Source organism: Haliaeetus leucocephalus, unplaced genomic scaffold, assembly GCF_000737465.1.
Source record: "Haliaeetus leucocephalus isolate CR32 unplaced genomic scaffold, Haliaeetus_leucocephalus-4.0 Scaffold555, whole genome shotgun sequence".
In the NCBI taxonomy this organism is placed as follows: Eukaryota; Metazoa; Chordata; class Aves; order Accipitriformes; family Accipitridae; genus Haliaeetus; species Haliaeetus leucocephalus.
In genome coordinates this window covers 12860018-12880364 of record NW_010972991.1, presented here as the reverse complement: position 1 = coordinate 12880364, position 20347 = coordinate 12860018, and the positions used below count along the sequence as shown (strand labels likewise).

Sequence of the window (20347 nt, the reverse complement as noted above, 5' to 3'; positions counted from 1 at the left end):
CTCTGTGTTAATAAAAGCATTTAGAAATGGCATTACTGTGTTCTTAATTATAACAGTGTCAGAACATAACATAAGCCACTCACTCTATGGATTTAAAACTTATCCTATATTGAAGCTAAGGGTATAAGTACAACATCAAATTCATCTCGTGCTTGTTTTCATTCTAATTTCACCTGTTTAGGCTTCTAAAAACTGGGGAAGAGTAGAGATCCTGTTCTCATTTGATGCTTGAACAAACCAAATCCCACTATCATCAGTGAATATGGTTGCACTTATAGAAGGTGCCCTCAGTTTCATATCAATAATTGATCTTTGTATTACTTGAATACAAAACTGATCTGCTGAATTAATTTTCATGCCAGGATAGCACAGATCAATTAGCTGTTTACACTGTTGATCATGGTGTTTCTTTTGGAAAGTTGTAACAATTTAATACCTTTAGCTGTCTACTTCTCTTCTACCCATCTTGCTAAGATGTGGTTCATTCTAATTCAGTACCCTTATTCTAGCCATTTCCACCTGTGAAACATAACCTTCAATTATCATTTGGTTCTTAGATATCTATTCACCATAGATGTCAGAGAGGCCTTTTTTGTTGTTGTTTTTGTTTGTTTGTTTTCCTAAAAATAGTTAACTTAAAAAAAATCCAGCCCTTTGGAGTTTTCCTTTACATTTAAGTGGCTTTCATAAGCAGGTTATCTTCTGCAAATATTTCAGTTGGTTTATATTTGTTAAAGAGCAATTCTTTTTACATTATAAAGATTTGCTTCAGTAACTCCCTTCCTCTGTTACAGCTTCTAAATATGTTTCTTTCTTCAAAAACCTATATAAAAATATTACTTTCATTATTCTTCAGCAAAGCCATAGTCTTTCCTTTGACACTATATGTTTTTCCTTTGACACTATATGTTTTTCCTTTGACACTTGTAGAAATAAACAGTCAATTAACCATAGACAATTAACACAGTACAAGAACAGCTGTAGAGGATTTTTATCAATAAAGCTTTCCAAGTACACATTCTGGTATTGCAATTCATTACGACACTAAGAAAAAAAAGAAGCGGGAACAAAAAATTCCCTCTTGCACTTGTCTGGGTGGTTGGTAAACTACTTTCCTAAGTCTGTTTTCCTTACTTTCTGCCTTTTTTTTTTTTTTTTTTCTTGAAGGGTTAAACCAGAAGTTAATGTGGTGACCTGGGAATATCTGTGACTGGAGAAAGAAGTTAGACTGGATTGACACGCCTTCCTAGGTGCTATCTATTTAGTTTGGAAGTGTGTAAGATCCAGTTAATGGATTCTGTAACAGACCAATACCAGGTAAAAAAGGTCTCATTTCACGAGCCTGCTACAGACTGAAGCAGGTGGGTTTGGGAGAACAGAGTCCATGGCCTTCAAGGACATGACACAGTAATGTCACTGCACATTCAACTACCTTTGTTCCTTTCCCAGAAAGAAACAAGGAAATCTTTGGCATGTGAACAGAACAGTAGCTCTCTGAGAAAATGAGCAGGTTTTTTGAAGTATCAGCAGGGATTCAACCCACAGTGAAGAAAGAAGCCACTCACACCCAAAACCACTCTCTGCATTGAGTTATTAATAATATTTAGCCTGTGGCATCACAATAAGTTGAAAGTTTTCTGTACATTTAGAAGGATGAGCATTTATGCTTAGCTATCCGCAAAAGGCTTCACTGATCTGACCATAGTATTTACTAGCTTAAGAGATAAAAAGAATTACAAAGAATTAAACTAACAAAGAAATGGAAACAACTCACTTTTGCAGTCTTCAGTACTTTTGTTCTGAAGTGAAAATACTTCTTTTCACTCCCTCTGTTGCTTTTCTTTGCATCTTGTTTATATTTAGCGTTCTTGCCCTCATCTTAAGATAAAATGTCTTGTCTGATCGTGTTTCCAATCCCTTCTGTCTCATGAAGCATATCATGTTAGCTTTGTAATGCAGTTTGCTTCCTGTTCTCCCAACTAGATCCATGGTTTTTCTTTTGTTCTTCTAGCTCTTTCTTGTGTAACACATGCCTTTGAGGGTTAAGCTAAAAATTTCCTTTCCTTTTATTTGGATCCAATTTAAAAAAAAACATTCATGGTGCTTTAAAACATTAATCTGTGATATCAATAACATTATTTTTATTTATTGTTATTTAAGGATAAAAAACCTCAGTTGCAAGTGGATTTGCCAAAAATCTTCTTAATGTTACTATGGCAATTGCATTGCTGCTTCCTACTATTTAGCCTTCTTACCCTAACATATATGAAAAGATTACACTTAAGAACCTTAGTTTAAAATACTGACTTTTCTCCTTGCATTACTCTTTGCAGCCTTTTTGATGATGTAAAATTATATATTAAAATAAAATATCAAGATCTTTTTTTATTTCCCATGCAATAGGTAAAAGAAGAAAGATGAGTTTTGAATGAAGAAATCAAGATTTGTTTTGCTTATGTGAGCATTTCCAATACAGTAGAAGTGTTAGAGAGCTGGGATTTAACCTTTAGTTATTATGTGAGCATTCAACCCATAATGTGCCTGAATTTGGTTTCATGTTGTCTTACAGTATCTGAGTAAAAAGTTAAGTATGAAGATTAAGAACATCAACCATTTTTTTCATGTATTTGAGTTTTGTAAACAGTGCCTAAAAAAGTGCAAAACTGAACATTGTTTCTTCTGAAGACATGGTTTCATTAAGAAATGTTTTTCATAGAACTTTCTTATGCTTGTCAACCCTAATGTATGTTTTCTAATTGATTAATAACTAATTGAACAAATCTACTGTATAATGGAGTGCAAAGGCTATTTGTATGGCTGAAAAGCAAAGTCATGCAGCAAATAAAAAAACTGATTGAGATTTCACTGAAATCTCAAAGCAAAATAGAAGAAATATTCTCTCAGCTGCAAAATATTCTTCAGTTGCTTCTAATACTAAGACTACATTCCCACATGCAGTTGGACAAATTTGTACCCTGATACTTTCTCACACATTCACATTTTTAAAGTGTAAAATACCATTGACTATTTTTTGAGATATTAAGGAAAGAGGAGTCTTGCCTATTAATGTATTTTCTCAACAGTTTATTTTTTATAAGATGAAAGAAGGAAACATCATATATGTGTTTTCATTACATTTCCTTTTTAGTTTCTTCAGGAGTCCCTGGTGAACTTGTTTAAATGTAAAATGTCAAGTTTAATCCTGAAGGACTAAAGTTTCTATTTTGACTTGTGTGTTTGTGTGTGTGCATTAACATTTGCTTTCATAAGTGAAGATCTCCATGCCAGTCCACTACTGACAATATGTATATACGATGAAAGGAGAGAGCACTTACTACCTGCAAGAAAACTTGAAGAATAATTCTGCTCAGTGCAACATCCAGAGTTCAGAAATGAACTCTGAAGATATTCCCATTTTAAGGCTCCATCAGTGGAGCTCAGAAGTGTGTCTTAAATATCTTAATTCCTTAGGTAAAGAATGGAGAGAAAGAGACAGAAATGGTATCTAGGAGAGGTTTGTGTTTTTCTTACTGAAACAGCCATTATGTATCAATGGAAACATTCCTTTTAGCAATGATAAGAATGAAAACTTCCCTTGCTCCCAGACAATACAGTAAGAAGTTGCAGAAATCCCCTTTTTAAGTCAGTGTTTACTTGGAATCCTAAATTTTGCCTAAGCAATTATTAGATACAGTTAATTGCACATGGACCATATAATTGCATATGGATATGCCTTAATATCCTTCTGTAGATTAGGCATAGTAGTACTTCTATGTCTCAGAGAAAAGCTTTGAGATTAAACGTATTGGAACATGATCAGATGTATGGTAAAAGGTGCTGGTAAGAAACTTAAACATTTGTCAGATGATACACTGTAACTCTGATAGCTTGTGTGTACTACAAGAATAATATGGAAAGTAATGCTAATCAGCTAGTGGCAAGAATTATTTCTAATGCATACAGGAAGATTATAGAGATGATGATTAGCTTAAAATCAATCTCTCATAATCTGGTGATTCACACTATAACAAAACTGTTACAATGGCAGAAATATCACAGTATCATAGCTATAATCTTGTATTTTGGATGTAGTGAAGACTTCATAATGTTAAACAATAGTTCCTTGAATAAGAGTGTGACTATTAGTACTTGCTGCTCATTAATTAAGAAATTCATTGCATGGATACCAATCTCCAAAAATGTATATATCTATAAAAAGATATAGAAACACATGCATATGTAAAATACATGCACAAGTATATAATTTTGCAATCTGCGTATCTAATATTTGTAAAACTTTATCTTAAGAATCCATTTGCTTCGCGCTTTTTAACACAGATCTCTTTTTTCTGTTATGTAAGTTTAAATGCACATACATGTGAATACATTCCATTTGCACAGAGACATCTTGTCACTATTGTGCTCGTCATCAAACATCAGTAGGAAGATCAGCTACTATAGCAGAAAACAAGATGAGCCACAATTTTGCCTCATTTTCCACCTACAGAAAATTCTGCTAATGCTTTCTGGTATCTGATCTATCTTGTGATGGGTTAGTCTATTTCAACAACTGTGTATATACATGTATGAAATAGATCCAAAAATAATGAATACTATTTCTTAATATACATCCTGGCACAGATTGTTTACTTGTGTGTGTGTGTGTGTGTGTGTGTATTTAAAATAACAACCAAGGGCCACTGAGAAGAGGTCTAAAAGCAGGAAAAAGGCAAGTACCTGGGCATATCCTGAGGCCATTACCAGTTACACATGACAAGGATGTTCCTTTTTAGTTAAATGACATTTTCTCCTAGATTTAAATTGGAGAATACTGCTACAGGTGGCAACATCCCTCAAAACAGAAGAATTTTTTTTTTTCTTTTAATAGCAAGATTTTATACTATGGAAGACCCAAGAAACTTGCTTTTTGCATGATTTCCAATATTGCAGCAGCTTTGAAAAGGCTAGACGCAGTATTTTCTCTAGAAATTTTTACTTTAGGGCAAAATTAATAGATGACTTTTCTGATACTGTAAAGAAAAGCTCTTAAAAATGGAACTTCTTTCAAGTGGAGGCTTTTTTTTAAAACAACAAACATGACAAGCCAGTCAAAGCACTCAGGTGTACTCTCTGCCTAGAGTCCTTTAACTAGGAAGCGTATACCTTTTTTTTTTTCAGGAGACAATGATGCTTAGAGTTTGGCCACTCAAGGGCTAAATTGTGTGTAAATTGGATACAGTTCATAGATTCTTCACCTCCTCAGTATGTTTTACAATACATGTAGTTTACACGAGCCATATAAATCTCTGGGAAATGCCATTTCTGTCTAATAGGATGAACACTCCTACTGGTCTAACATTTAGCTTAGCAACATTAAATCTTACTAGCCTGTGAAGGAAAATAAGCTCATGAGAGGTACCAGATGGGCAGATGTGACACTGGAACCTCCAACCGTGTGGAGAAGGGTAAAGAATGAAAAACAAAATTAACATTCAGATAATCAGCACCTGTTTTCTCAATGATGTCAGGTTTCACCTTGTGCAGGGAGTGTGCACCTTATTGTGTTCTCATTAACATTTGTATATCAAGTGTAGTGTTAAATTCAACACTTACATCAGGATAAGAGCACATGAGGTAGGTTCCTGCCTCACACTTAATTCTGGTCTCATAAGAAGAAGAAAGAAGGAAACACACATGGAAGTCATCAACTCATGAGTGTATTTGCAGGTAATAACTTAATCTCTACATACAGCCAGAAGAATAACTCAAAGTAAGTTATGGAACAAGACCTTAAACAACCTAAACTAATTTTCCAGTTAGCCCTGTTTTGTGTAGGAGCTTGGACAAGATGACTTTCAAAGAAGCCACTAGATGACTTCTAACATATCTTTTTTCTAAGATTAAATGGTATTATGCTTTAGAGAGAGCACAGAATAGCTTGATTATGGCCCTGTACTGAGGATGTTGTGCAACGATAGCACAGATTACAGTTTTTGTGAGGTAACTGATTATTTTGTTCAAAAGATAGAATGAAGTGCATGAACAAACAAAAATTTCCAGTAAATCCTGTATATTGTTCCTCCTATGTCTTGCTTCATCTCTAGGGAAAATTGTGGTGCTACTTAATGATCTAATTATTCCTGGTCCCTTTTGGAAATCGTGCTTTTAGCACCTTTGCTCTTGTTCCAGTACATAGATCACAGCTATGATGAGCTTTCATAAAGATCCTGTGGCTACACAATTATCACCCACAATCTAGGTTATTATACTGAAGCAGGGTGAGTGCTACAGACCCACTAATTGTTAGTGGTCACTTTCCTTCTACTCTGAACTCTCTGTCAGTAGGGGTCAAGTTTTCTGAAAAAAAGGGAAATAAATTTTATTCCCGTTATTACTTTGAAACTGAATAGTTACAAAATCTTGTTCTAAGACAGCAACAGAGACCTAGGAGACAAGTTATTGTAAAATAACTGCAAGTGTGTCAATATAAGCCAATGAAACAAACAAGAAGTACACCTGAATGAGATAAATATTTATGTAACATTCACATTGACAAGAAAAAACTAGGGTGGAAAACCTACATATTTTCTCTTCTTTGCAAATTAGCTTAATTTAGATAATTGTGATTTCCATAATTTGCTACATTTCCAGGTTGTAACAGCAATTTTTCAAGGATGCTGACAGTAACTGGTAAAATATATCATTATTATGCAAACATGAATCTATGTTTCCATATTAATAGCAAAATTTATCAAATTAAGTGAGCCCTTTTTTGGATGATAGGTAATGAAGATCAGTGACATTATGTCTTCAGTAATGATTTTTCTCTAATTAATTTTCTCAGCATATTTCTGGTTGATATCAAAGCTCCTAGCAACAGCGGGTTTATGTCACTGGACTGATATCACTGCATATCCCACTAGACTTGCTTTGCAGTTCAATGTAATACTACTCTGTCCTTGATCATTTAATTGCATGAGACATTTTCCCATTTTGTCTGTTCAGTAAATCAAACATTTTTTGAAAATAATTTTTCTCTTAATAATACCATAGTCTAAACAAAGGTGAATTCCCTCAGGCCATTAATTTAATGTTAATCAAATTGTAATTACTTTTCTTTTTTAGCTGTAATGTTCAATCATTTAATTAAAACCAAAACAGATTTGCCAGCATGTTGATTCCATAAGATGGGAACTGCACTAAATGGCTTCTGTCTCTTGTTTGTTTTGAACAATTTTTTTAGAACAAAAGCTATTTAAAACTCTGGTAAAAATCAGAGATCTTTAGTGCTTATCATGATCTTTCTATTGAGTGTTTCTCACTTAATCTTTGTCATGATATTTTGATTTTAGAAATAATAAAAGTGCAGTCTAAAATTCAGTCGCTTTTTAACCCTGCTTTTTGGGTGAAACAGTGGATGAAACAATTGTTTAGGTGCAGGAGATACAGACCTTATTCTTGGTTTTGCAGTTGTCTCCTCTGTCACCTTCAATAAGCCTCTTCATCAGTGTATCTCCATTTCCTTTTAATTTCCTTTAGTGTTAGTATAAATCACAAAACCTTCTTTTGTTGGGGTGACTGTTTCCTGCTGTGGGGTTTTCTGGTTGGTCCTAGTAGAAAATTCCTAAGTGGTCACATTGGAAGAATACATGTTTATTAATTTACATCTGCAAAGTGTTCATGATACATTTTAGTAAAATAAACTGAATACATTTAGGAGTATTAAAACAACATTATTTACAGATAGGCACAGAATTAAAAATTAATTTTGAAACACACCATCATTCTAGAATAAGTTTTAACAGTTCCTTGAAATTTGTACTTCACTTTGCTGGGAGAAGTATGAAGCGGGGGCTTCTTCCTGCAAACTGTAAGATCATAATTTTTCTGTCACACACTACACCTCCCTGTTTCTTCACTGGTCTTCAATTCTATATCACACGTGAAATTTACTACATAATTACGTTCTACATACATTGAATGCTTATTCTGTTTTCATTGCTATCCTTGTATCTGATTTTACCCAGCACCCAAGGTTGTATTCATAAAATGACGAGTAACCGCTGGTCATCAAAGGTTGCTATTCTTTTAGAACAGACATACTACTTAATCTTGTGTAGGATTAATCTATTCAGAAGTTTCTCACAGATTAGGTAAACGTATACCTAAGCTATTAAAAGATATATGCATTCTAATGCTATATTTTATTAGAATCTGTGATACTTGAGGCAGCAGGAAGAGTTGTAGTATGCATTACTACTTAAAACGGACAATGAAGGATGTGAGCAACACAGCATGGCTGGTGGCAGTGAACCCTGTTCTCCATGGTGCACATGCTTGACTATGATATCAACTACTGACCCACATTTAAATGCTAATTCATGAATGACACCTAAATATTAAGGTGTTAAGTTCCTCAGAGCAGTTTTATTTGAAATCCTTAAGGTTCAGCTTTCAGACTTGACCTCTGGTCATAAAGCCAGCAGAGATGCAAAGCAGTTCTGCCTTGGCATTTTCTGGGGGTATAAGTATATGGGAGTAGGCCAAGACTACTAAATACAGTCCATATTGATTATTGCTAGTAAATGACAGCACTTGCTGAAAGTTAACACTGGATTTTTTTCCTGTCTTTTCAAACTGTAGTTACACTAATAAACAATGGAAAAAATGGGGAAAAAAACCCCGAAACCAAAACAAAACATCACTGACTTTGTATGATATCTCCAGGCAACTGTGGAGCTATCTTATATATCACTTTGAGATATCTGAACTAGTCATCTAGCATTGTAAGTTTCTGCATTGCATTATCAATCATTTAAGCCATTCATCCTCCTTTCTGAAACCGATAAGACATTTGAGGAGTATATTACAGGTAATGACAATAAGCAGTGTACAGATTTCACTCATTTCATTCAGTATTCAGTCCTGATTACATATAAGTTATCTGTAACAGACTGCAGATGCTGTTTTTCTGTCTCTCTGTAATCTTAAAAATGTCCACAAATCCCTATGATGAAGCTTAGTATTTATGGACTTCAGCAAATGGGTATAAAATAAAGTCCATTTTCTAACTTTTATTATTTATTGAATAGAACTGGAGATGTACAAAATACTCTACTACTACGGTGAGCTTACAGATGAGGACAAAAATAATAAAGGAAAAAACTTGAATAGAAGTAGATGCAAGTAGTGCCACAGGGAAAATTAGCCTGAAAATGTACAGGAAAGACTGTGCTCAGTGAGGAAATCATAGCTTCCTTTTGAGCCTGATTAACACTACCCCTTAAATATTGCAGAAGTTACAATGTTAACATGACTTAATTGGCCTACACTGGACAAGCAGAAGGTTCAGTATTTCCCTTGAATTCATTGCATACCTGGAGATATATATTCTTCTGGAATTATTGATTGTCCCTGGAAGCTGTTTGTCTGCCTTAACAAGTAATTATAGCAGTTTCCTTTTGAAACTTGAATCATAGAATCATAGAATGATTTGGGTTGAAAGGGACCTTTAAAGGTCATCTAGTCCACCCCCCCTGCAATAAGCAGGGACATCTTCAACTAGACCAGGTCCCTCAGAACCCCATCCAAACTGGCCTTGAAAGTGTCCAGGAACAGGGCATCTACCACCTCTCTGGGCAACCCATTGGCCACCTTCATCATAAAAAAATTATTCCTTATATCTAGGCTAAATCTACCCTCTTTTAGTTTAAAACCATTACCCCTTGTCCTATCACTACAGGCCCTAAAAAAAGTCTGTCCCCATCTTTCTTATAAGCCGCCTTTAAGTACTGAAAGGCTGCAATAAGGTCTCCCCAGAGCTTTCTCTTCTCCAGGCTGAACAACCCCAACTCTCTCAGATTTTCCTCATAGGAGAGGTATTCCATCCCTCTGATCATTTTTGTGTCCATCCTCTGGACCTGCTCCAACAGTTCCATGTCTTTCCTGTACTGAAGACTCCAGAGCTGGATGTAGTACTCCAGGTTGGGTCTCCCCAAACCCAAGTAAAGGGGCAGAATCACCTCCCTTGACCTGCTGGCCATGCTTCTTTTGATGCAGTCCAGGATACAGTTGGCTTTCTGGGCTGCAAGTGCACATTGTCATCTCGTGTCCAGCTTTTCATCCATTAGTACACCCAAGTCCTTCTCTGCAGGACTGCTTTCAATCCCTTCATCCCCCAGTCTGTATTGATACTGAGGATTGTCCTGACCGAGGTGCAGGACCTCGTACTTCACCTTGATAAACTTCATGAGCCAACATGGACCCACTTCTCAAGCTTGTCCAGGTTACTCTTGTGAGACACTGAAAGAGTTAATGTCTCAAACATTGTAGTGGGGCAAGTTCTGCATAACAACAAACTACATAGAAACAAAAGAAGCCTATCAGCATAGATCAGCACAGGACTTCAGCAACAGGACAGGGAGGGCTTGCCAGAGGGTGTGCAGCTTGGTGTTCTGGTGTGCTGTTCTGATATGCTGAGCAGGGCAGCTCACCATGCATGGCCAAAGATCAAACAATGGTCATGTCTGCAGGGAAGGAGAAGTTACTCCCCAAAAGACCCCCAAGCCCACCAACCCATTTCCCCAAAGTTCTGAAAGCACAAACCACGCGTGACACCTAATTAGCCTAATGAGTTCGAGTGCCTGCCCGAAGGAGGGCCAAGGATGATAAAAGGACACAAACTGAAGCCCCACGCATACAGGCCCACCAGAACTGGACCTTTAGACTGGCTGGACCAATGTTGAACCCAGGACTGCTGAAATCTTTCTCTTTTATTTTCTTCTGTCTCTCTTTCTCTCTCTCATTTTCATAATCCCTACACCTCATCCCTTTAAGACATAAAACTGTTGACCAAGTCTGGGACTAGGAGTGGATCCAGCCATCCCTAGGCTTTTCTCTGAGAAGGAGTCTAGAAAGCAAGGGGGTCTGCTCTGAACCTCATGACTCAAAGGGAGGGCTCTCCTTATGCCCTGAATTGATGTATATGGTTACCACAGGTACACCATTTACTGATGTAGTTTCATGCCAATTATTGTTGTGAGAGACCCCGTCACCTGCAGTTACGCCTCCCAAGTTCAGGCTGCTTCTGCCATGAATAAAATGTTTCACTGATCGCTTGGTGTCATTTCACCTTAATTTAGCCCGAGGGAATTCCAAACTCAACATGACTCCCTGGTCTGTCCAGCCCGGGTCGTGACACCCCTGAACGTAATCCCATCCCTCAGGATTGTGAACCACACCACTCAGCTTGGTGTCATCTGCAAATTTGCAAGGGTACACTCAATCTCACTATGTCATTGATGAAGACATTAAACAGTACTGGTCCCAGTACGGATCCCTAGAGGGACACCACTCATCAGTGAACTCCATCCAGACATTTAGCAATGGTCACGTTCATTGTGGGAATGGTCAAATTTATTGTGGGAATGACTCTATCAAAGTCTTCAATGAATAAGACTATAAGGAACATGATATTACTAATCTGTTATAATATTTTCCCTTCTATACTCTGTAAGATGAACTTGACTATATTAAAGTTTGGATTGGAAATCTTTCATCAGAAATGTCCTGTCTCAGCTTTTTCCCACTTTGAAATATTGACAATAAATTGGCATATGGTTATTTTACAAATGTAAAAATTGTGATTGCTGCTGTTGTCTCATTATTTTACTATGCTATATGAAATGTTTTTCTCTGACTCTTTGGCTAGCTACGTAGATCATCAAATGTCACTGCCTGTATTAGAATAGCTACTCATTTCAGGATATAAAATGTAAACTCATAGACATTTCATATTCATATTTTGTTAAAACAAAAATCTAATAGTAGGTGTCAAAATGCACCATCTATAATTTATACATAGCTTTCACTAAAAGAGAAGCTATCAATATTTAAATGCATTGACAGGAAACAAGCAAACAAACCCCCAAAACTCCAAAGAGCTGTAACTGATAAAATATTTTTTCAAGATTTTATTGGAAGCATTCAAATTTCTACTAATGTAATCCAGAAATTAAATTCGACTACCGTTGGGTCTAATAGTACCCAGAAAAGAAACTGTTCCTGAGAGGCAGAGGGACACAGAATCATTCCATGCTGTCTCTGAAAATCAGACAAGAGTTGGACTCGTAGCATTCTGTGACAGGAATCAAGGGACAGTACTTGGTAGCGCACATGTTTGTTAACCCTGAAAAACCTGTACAGACTAGTGAAAAATTCTAGTGATCCTTCTGGTTAGGATGCTTGCAGTTCTGCTTTTGAAGCACAGAAAATGTAATATGGTATGGAATATCCCTTTGGCTCGTTTGGCTCAGCTGTCCTGGCTGTGTCCCCTCCCAGTTTCTTGTGTACTCACAGCCTCTGCTGGCAGGGCAGTATGAAAAGCTGAAAAGTCCTTGTCTTGGTATAAACACTACTTAGAAACAACTAAAACACCAGTGTATTATCAATATTATTCTCAACCTAAATCCAAAACACAGCACTATACCAGCTGTTAGGAAGAAAATTAACTTTATTCCAGATGAAACCAGGACAGTGACTTACAATTAATTTAGTGCCTGTGAAAAGCTGCATATCAACAAAGCAAGCAAGAATCTAAAAAAAGAGCAGTAAATTAAAAACATAAAGTATATTTTAACAGGAAAAGGGGTAAAAGAATACATGTTTTAATCTTGATGGAAAGTAGTTTGCCTCATTTAAATGATTGCCCAGAAGAATGCATTGCATTTCATCTTGTTATGAGTCATTTGTTATGAATAGTATTTACAGACTTCCTCTACAACACATTTAACAATATTCTCTCACATCTGTTAATGTTATTTCCACTATAGCTAAATCCACAGAAATACTAATTTAACAGATAAATATGATGCCAAACTAGGAAAATATTGCTGGTAGTATTCTTTAAACAATTATTTTATTGTCTTAAGGCCTCTGAGATTGTGTATAATTATTCTCTTAATTTGCTAATTTTCATTTACTTTCTTTTCAACATTATTTTTTAGACTGTATAGTAGCCCTAAGTGATGCTCTCTGCATCAAATATCTCTGACATTTATGCTTCCACTCCTGCTCGGCTGGAAGGCCTACCTCTGTACAGTAAATTTCTTCTAAAAAGCATGCACTGTTTCCCCCCCTCCTGCTGTTCACTTGGCATGTCATAGATTGCCAATCAGTGTAGGGGTTTTTTTTCCCTCAGTACTTTTATCAGCCTGTGTCATCTGGATTTTCAAGCAATATACCCCACTTTAGGTGCTTTAAAATGCTTCTGCTTTGATTTTGATTTTTTTTGTGCACTAAATATTAGCAGACATGATTGGTGCAACTTCATCTCCTGCATGCATGATTATATTTTTTTCCCCTTCATCAAAAGAGACAACATTTCCAGAAGTAGTGCACTGGCCAATTCTTTAAGATGCCGAATGCCATGAAAAATAGTGAGCAGTCTTCCCTCACCTGGAAATACAGATATTGCCTGACAACACATCCTGAAAGATGAGACACTAAATAAAAGAAAATATTATGCTGTATATGCAATTTTAAACACCAAGTACACTCCAAATGAAACAACACATTTCAGCCAAAAAGTCTTTTCACAGTTCTGATACAGCTTACATTAACTCTCCTACTTCATTTCATCTTTGAATTGTACTGTATCCATAATATCAGTCTGACTATTCTTAAATCATTCAAGGACATTCTTTCAAGTGCAAGGGTCTCAGCAGACTCTTCCCTTTTTATGGTTTTGCTGTAAAAGGGTACTGTAACATTTTCCTATTTGTCCCATTCAGGCAGTACTTTCCCACACCATGCACAAAGAAGCAGTGAGAAAATGGCTGTAGCCATGTATGATTGAGGAAAGCTGATAGCAGCACTCTTGAGGCTGCTGTACTTCAAAGGATTTGAAAGTTTGTTTTGATAAAAGATAAAGGGACCAAAGTTCAAGTTCTGTGATCAGAGGCACAAAAAAAGGGTATCTTCTGATAAGCTTCACTTGTTAGCTTTGGACTCTGTGACTCAGACTGTCAAAGTTGCCAGCACAGCTAAGCTGGATAAGAAAATGAGTGACACAAAGAAAATAAGGGCCACAAAGAAAGTCAGATGAGAAATACATGAGCACCTGTCAATGGTGGGAATCATAGGAGAACTGAGTCTGCTTTGGTATGCCTAACTGATTGTACAAGAAATATTTCATAGGCATGAACCACACAAAATGCAGTACTTGCAGTCTCCCTAAACTGGTGATGCTTGCCTACAAAAAGGGAGAATCACCCTATAGACAGGTTATGGAATGGGTTCACCTGCATATATTCTCTTCAAGGCAATCTTTATATTTCCTGCAGGACCCACGATGCTCTGAGATTTGAATCTGATTCTGCAAATCATAGGATCACAGTAAAATTTAGCCTGGAAGAGACCTCCAAAAGTCATCTGGTCTGACCTCTTGTTCAAGGCAGATTTAATTTCAGAGTTGGATCAGTTCCTTCATCCTCTTGTCAGGGCATGTGCTCCATGCCCCTTACCACCTTGGAGACTCTTCACTGGACTTTTTCCAGATTGTCAGCACCTGTCTTGTACAGCGTGGCCCAACACTGAGTCTGATACTCCACATACAGTTTTGCAAGTGCTGTGTGAAGGGAAATAATCACCCTATTTTGACCTGCTGGTCACACTCTTTTTGATGAAACCCAATATGCTGACACTGTTTGTTGCCCCAAGGTGCTATGTAAGAGCTGAAGATGTCCTCTCTGACAGTCCTGGAATTCCCCTTTGGCCAATTTTCACCCATTTATGCTGTTCCTCACTCCAGAAATGAAGTAATTACCCACTGAAACTTAAACTACTCTCCTTGCAAGGTTGCCAACAGGAAAGCTGGCATATGGAAGAAGTCACTAATGAAATTGATGCTGAAATCCAAAGACCTGTAATGCAAAAAAGTATAGAAATGCAAGCTACAATGACAAAGATCTTGTCTGAATGACAGCATGCTGCTTTTTGAATGAACCTGTTCAAATGAGACAATCTCTAGTGATGACTGATTTTATTGTGTTCTCTGTCTGCACCAAGGTCTAACTCTGTGGGGCAGATCTATAATGTTCTCTCATTTCTCTTTTGCTGTGATGTAAAGTAGGTTGTTAGTCAGCAGGCTAAAGAACTTTATTTTGCTAAAGCAATCTTTCATTTGTTAAGCTTACTTCAGAATATCCCTGCTATCATGTTTTAGATACTGTAAATATAATATACTGTAAATAAAACAAAACTAAGATGTGCAATATTTAGTATGTTCTTTACAATATCATATTTTCTTCTGTTTGTTCTGTAGTCTCTTAGGCACTAGAAACACTCCTGAAGTTTCCTTCTAAAATGGGTAATGATCATACATTCTCAGTATGGTCCTCAGTAACATACAATTTTAAAGTTACAGTTTAGAGAACCATTAAGGAAGAGAATCCAATAAACACTCTTGGAAAAGTAAGAAGTACTTTAAAAAACCCTAAGTTTTATAACTGGGAGATGATCATACTTAAAATGAAGATTCACTTATCACTTCAGTGTACACTCCTCTGTGTCTCTCAATTTAGCTTGTGGTAGCTCCTTAAATAAATTTTCATACATTTCCTGACCTGAAGACTAATCAATTTAAAATGACAGACAAAGAGAGAGAATAGTGCTCTCCTTTAAAGATTTTTTTTTTTCCTGGATGGTATCTGGCTTTATTGGTGGTAGTTCTAAGTGGATTTTTAATCAGTCAGCATTGATTTAGATAGTTGAGGTAGTCAATGTTGCCTTACTAAGTCCTCATGCAATGTTAAGAAAAATAGACCTTTTAATGCTTTCCAGCACACATTCAGCTTAGCCTATATGCCATAATATTGCAGTTCTGAAAAGAAGTATAACATAATGAAATTTAATATATTTCTTTTGTGTCTGTGTTTTTTAATTCCTACTTCCACAGTATGAAAAATATAAACTAAACAAAGAAATTGACTGAATGTGTTATGAAAAGTTACCTAGGAATGAATATATAATGGCTTTTAAAGGGGTGTTCCTTTGTAGTTCAACTGATATTGTGCAATTTTACAGTTGAGATTTGTAATTCAAAATTAGAGGTAAAATCCTGTGGTACTGGAAAGGATGAGAACAGAATGTTAAATATAGGCATTTTCTGCATTAGCCTCTTGCAGTTCCATTTTCTGTTCCATTTACTTTCACACTTTTGCATGTTGGTTTGCAGGTAGATTTCTAACTAACTGACAATCAGAGTTTTAAGCGTCATACAATGTTTGTTATAGAAATATGTGGTGCTTAGCTCAACTTCCCCATTGTGGCATCTCCAAGCTGAGGATGAAGAGAACAAGCTACTCTAAAATAGCATTAGTCATGCATGACTGCTAAGAGGTGTCTGCTGGTTTAGAATGAGCATTCTGAAGTACACACTTTTATAACCATAACACCTTGAGAAATATTGAAAGTGTATCTGTAAAGAGGGTGAAGGACAGCATTTGCAAAGTGGTTCTAAGAGATTATAGGAACCAGTTTTGAACACAATGTACTATACAGGTGCTTGGAATCATGCATATCTGAAGCACCCTTGGGGGTTTAGTGAGCAAGAGTACTGTCTGCTAGAGACAGAATTGCTGTACGAACACCCCCTAGGAATATTTCTGCTTATGGATTTTTTTTGTGAAGGATCTGTGCATTAACCAAAGCCAAAAGGCTAAATTCACTAAGAAGCATATGTACCTAATTATTACTTTAGGATGCCTGATGCAAGCATTGAAGTGGTAGTGTTGCATTAAAGGGTAAAGAAGTTTGGCAGAAAATAAACCCCCTTGCATTCCAGCTTATCCTCAGATGTCAGAAGGGCTGGGGGCAACTAGGTTTAATTTCTGAGTGATGTCCAATTCAGCACTGTAAGTCTGGTCACATTCAATATGCTGAACTATCACGATGACAGATGCACTTAATAGCATGCTGCACTCTCAGCTTAGCTGCATTCAACACACAAGAATTACCAGACTTAGGGAGTTTGGTTGCGTTAATGAACTATCACGATTAGATTAATGAGCAGTGCAGTTTATTAAAGCAACAGTACAGGTTCTTTTAGATTGCTGGTGATAAATACACTGTCTGCAAAGCGTGTGCAAATAATAATACAATTGACTACAAGCACACTAAATTATGGAAAAACTCTATAGAGATTTCTAAGTTTCCTGGGGAAGCACTTGGTATAACCAAGGGTCTGAATCTTACCCTATAGGCGTCCCTATGGGGGGAAAGAGGTTCAGCCTGTCGACTGATCCCAGAAGTCAGCGATGTCCTCCCGACTTGTCTATTATGGTATCTTCCCTAAGGTGGAGCTTGAGTGACTCTAGTCATTCACACTTTTATTATGACTGGTGTAAAATCTCCCAGCTTTACTTTTAAAGGTACATGCTAGAGAAAATTCAGAGTGCATGCTCAGTGAAGGGTGGTCGCACCTTGAAGGCAGGTAGCTTTTGGGATGGAGGTGTGTTTTGGTATTATAATGAGATTATAATGAGCAAAGTTCACCCAGAAAACATGATTTAGCATGTCACTACTCCAGAACTGGGCACTTAATGATATAAATCAGAAGTAAGGCCATAGTGTTGACAGAACCCCTATTATTTCACCTCCTTGCTTCAGTGGATTCAGTGCAGGGACCTTCCATTCTTGTTCTGGTAGCTCCAGTTCCCCAACTCTGCAGTGATATCACAGAGCCTGGCTGCAGTGTCTCCACTCCACTCCACCCTCCATGTTGTTTCTCTTAGAATCAGCATACCAAGCTCCCCTGGTGTTGCTGACATCTAAGGTTGCAGGTTATGTTGCTTAGGGAATTGTTATGGAACAGATTTCTTGTATATCCACTGCATTCCACCCTGGAGGTTTACCTTCCCTTAAGGGGGGGGTGTGGTGGTGTCATATAGATAAGTCACCTCCAGCAATCATTCCACACGTAGTAAAAATTTTAAAAACTCCAGTATGCTGTAGCCTAAACATGTAACGCTAAGCCTGAGTCATATCTTCTGTTTAGGTTCTATTAGATTTTGGTTGTCTAAGCTTTTCCTGGAAACAGCGGTAGCCCTCTTCCAAGACTGATTCGTTCCACCCTGGTGTGTCCCCTTCTCTTTGTGAATCATTCAAGGGATCCAAACATTAACTTCACTTAAGAACCTACTTGTCAGATACTTAACATTCATTAAAAGAAATACCACCTCTGAATATATTAGCTGTAACATAGATATTAGATATTAGAGCTCATTCATGAATAGTCTAACCACCAGGCTATGATAGGTCTGTGATGTGTTTCTCTTAGTCTCTCCTGATGAAGTTCCTTCACTTCATATGCATTCTTTCAACACACAGAGAACATGAACAAGTGATTAATTCTTTAGTCAGATGGTCATTCTCAGCTTGGAGATGCCACAATGGGGAAGTTGAGTTGAGCACCACATATTTCTATATAGACATTATAGGAGGCTTAAACTGCTTCCAGATCTAGGTCACATCTGAGATCTAATGATATTTTCTAGCTAGAGGTTGCCCACATAGCTCCAGAAATACCTAACCTGAACAAAAGATCAGGGAGAATGAGGCTACTGCTTCCCTTCCCTTTAAAAACCTGAACAAATTTGTATTAATGTAACTGCTCACTGAGAAGGGCTCAGGTCCCCACTTTTAAAAACAAATGTGCTAACCATACGGCTAATGTCATAGTTGTCCTATGACGAGTGACTAAGGACTCTGGGTTTGTCTAGTGTAAAGCAAAGGAGACTGAGACGTGACCTCGTTACTCTCTACAGCTTCCTGAGGAGGGCAAGTGGAGAGGGAGGTGCTGATCTCTTCTCCCTGGTATCCAGTGATAGGACATGTGGGAATGGTTCAAAGCTGTGCCAGGGGAGGTTTAGACTGGACATTAGGAAGCATTTCTTTACAGAGAGGGTGGTCAAACACTGGTACAGGCTTCTCGGAGAGGTGGTTGATGCCCCATGCCTGTCTGTTTAAGAAGCATTTAGACAATGCCCTTAATAATGTGCTTTAAGTTTGGGTCAGCCCTGAAGTGGTTGTTGGTCAAATGATCACTGTAGGTGCATTCCAGCTGCACCATTCTATTCTATTCTAGTCTAAAGAATTAATGACTTGTTCATGTTTTCTCTGTATTGAAGCATTCTATATGAAGTGAAAGAACTTCATCAGACGAGACTAAGAGAAACCCATCACAGACCTATCATAGCCTGGTGGTTAGACCATTCATGAATGAGCTCTAATATCTATATTACAGCTAATATATTCAGACTACATCAATTAAAAACCCTACAATTGTTTTAATTAGTATGGGAATACAATGAAATTGGCATAATGTTTTAGCATCAGCTGCAAAGCTGAAATTATTTGCTAAGATGCTACATCTTCCTCCTCTCTATTGATCATGGTGATTATGATAACCAGTTTTCTTGACTGAAAAAAAAGAAAGTTTCAAAAGTGGCAGAACTCCTATCACTTCATCTATAAGAATGGCTAGAGTTTTGAGGATCTAAGCAGCTGATAATTAAGACCTCTACCCTATTTTTCTAATTTTATCTTAGTTCCTACCTCAAGACCAGAAAATTCTAATCCACTAGAGTCAAGAATGACTTGAGGCTGTATCTGAAAGTTTTTAATGACAGTAGATAAAATATTTTGCAATATATAAGCTGGAAGTTCAGGAATGTAATGGTGTGCTGAGAATGACATGAGTCTCAAAAAATCTTGCTTAATTTTTTTTTCTTTTTCTAAAATACATTTCTTAGAACATTTATGGTAAATGAAATACTAATCTAAATACTTGCAATGAGGGCAAGAATGCTTACATTTTAATAATTGCCTTTTTTTGTTTTTCCTCTGCCAATAGCTAGATTTCTGTGGATGTTGCAAGAGCTCCATACGGCACAGAACATATTATGTACTTTGCAGTGAACAGTTTCAGGGTTATAACAGTTTCTGTCATTGATTTGTTTATATTTCCTTACAAAAGTGGCTAAAGAACAAATTGAAATGCTCATAAAAGACTGAAATATTCTTCTATCAAATCTGGTAAAGTAATTACAAAAAGATGCACCTCTACTTTTGAATTACATGTCTCATTCTTTGTGTTGTCAATACCTTTATTCTACATGTTCTTGGACTTCTTTTGCTTTGATCAGTAAAATTCTTCATATAAAAGTATCATAAAAGTGGGATGGTATTAAATATTCACTTTCTCTGATGTCTATTACAGAATTTTAAGTTTCATCATGAATATTTTTATTCTTGCTGGATATTCAGCATTTTACAGGTGGCCTTTTGT

At 36.8% G+C, this 20347-nt stretch overlaps 1 pseudogene; it reads left to right on the top strand.

Moving 5' to 3' along the window:
• Positions 1-20347, top strand: part of LOC104837778 — a 175040-nt pseudogene that overhangs the window by 44999 nt on the left and 109694 nt on the right.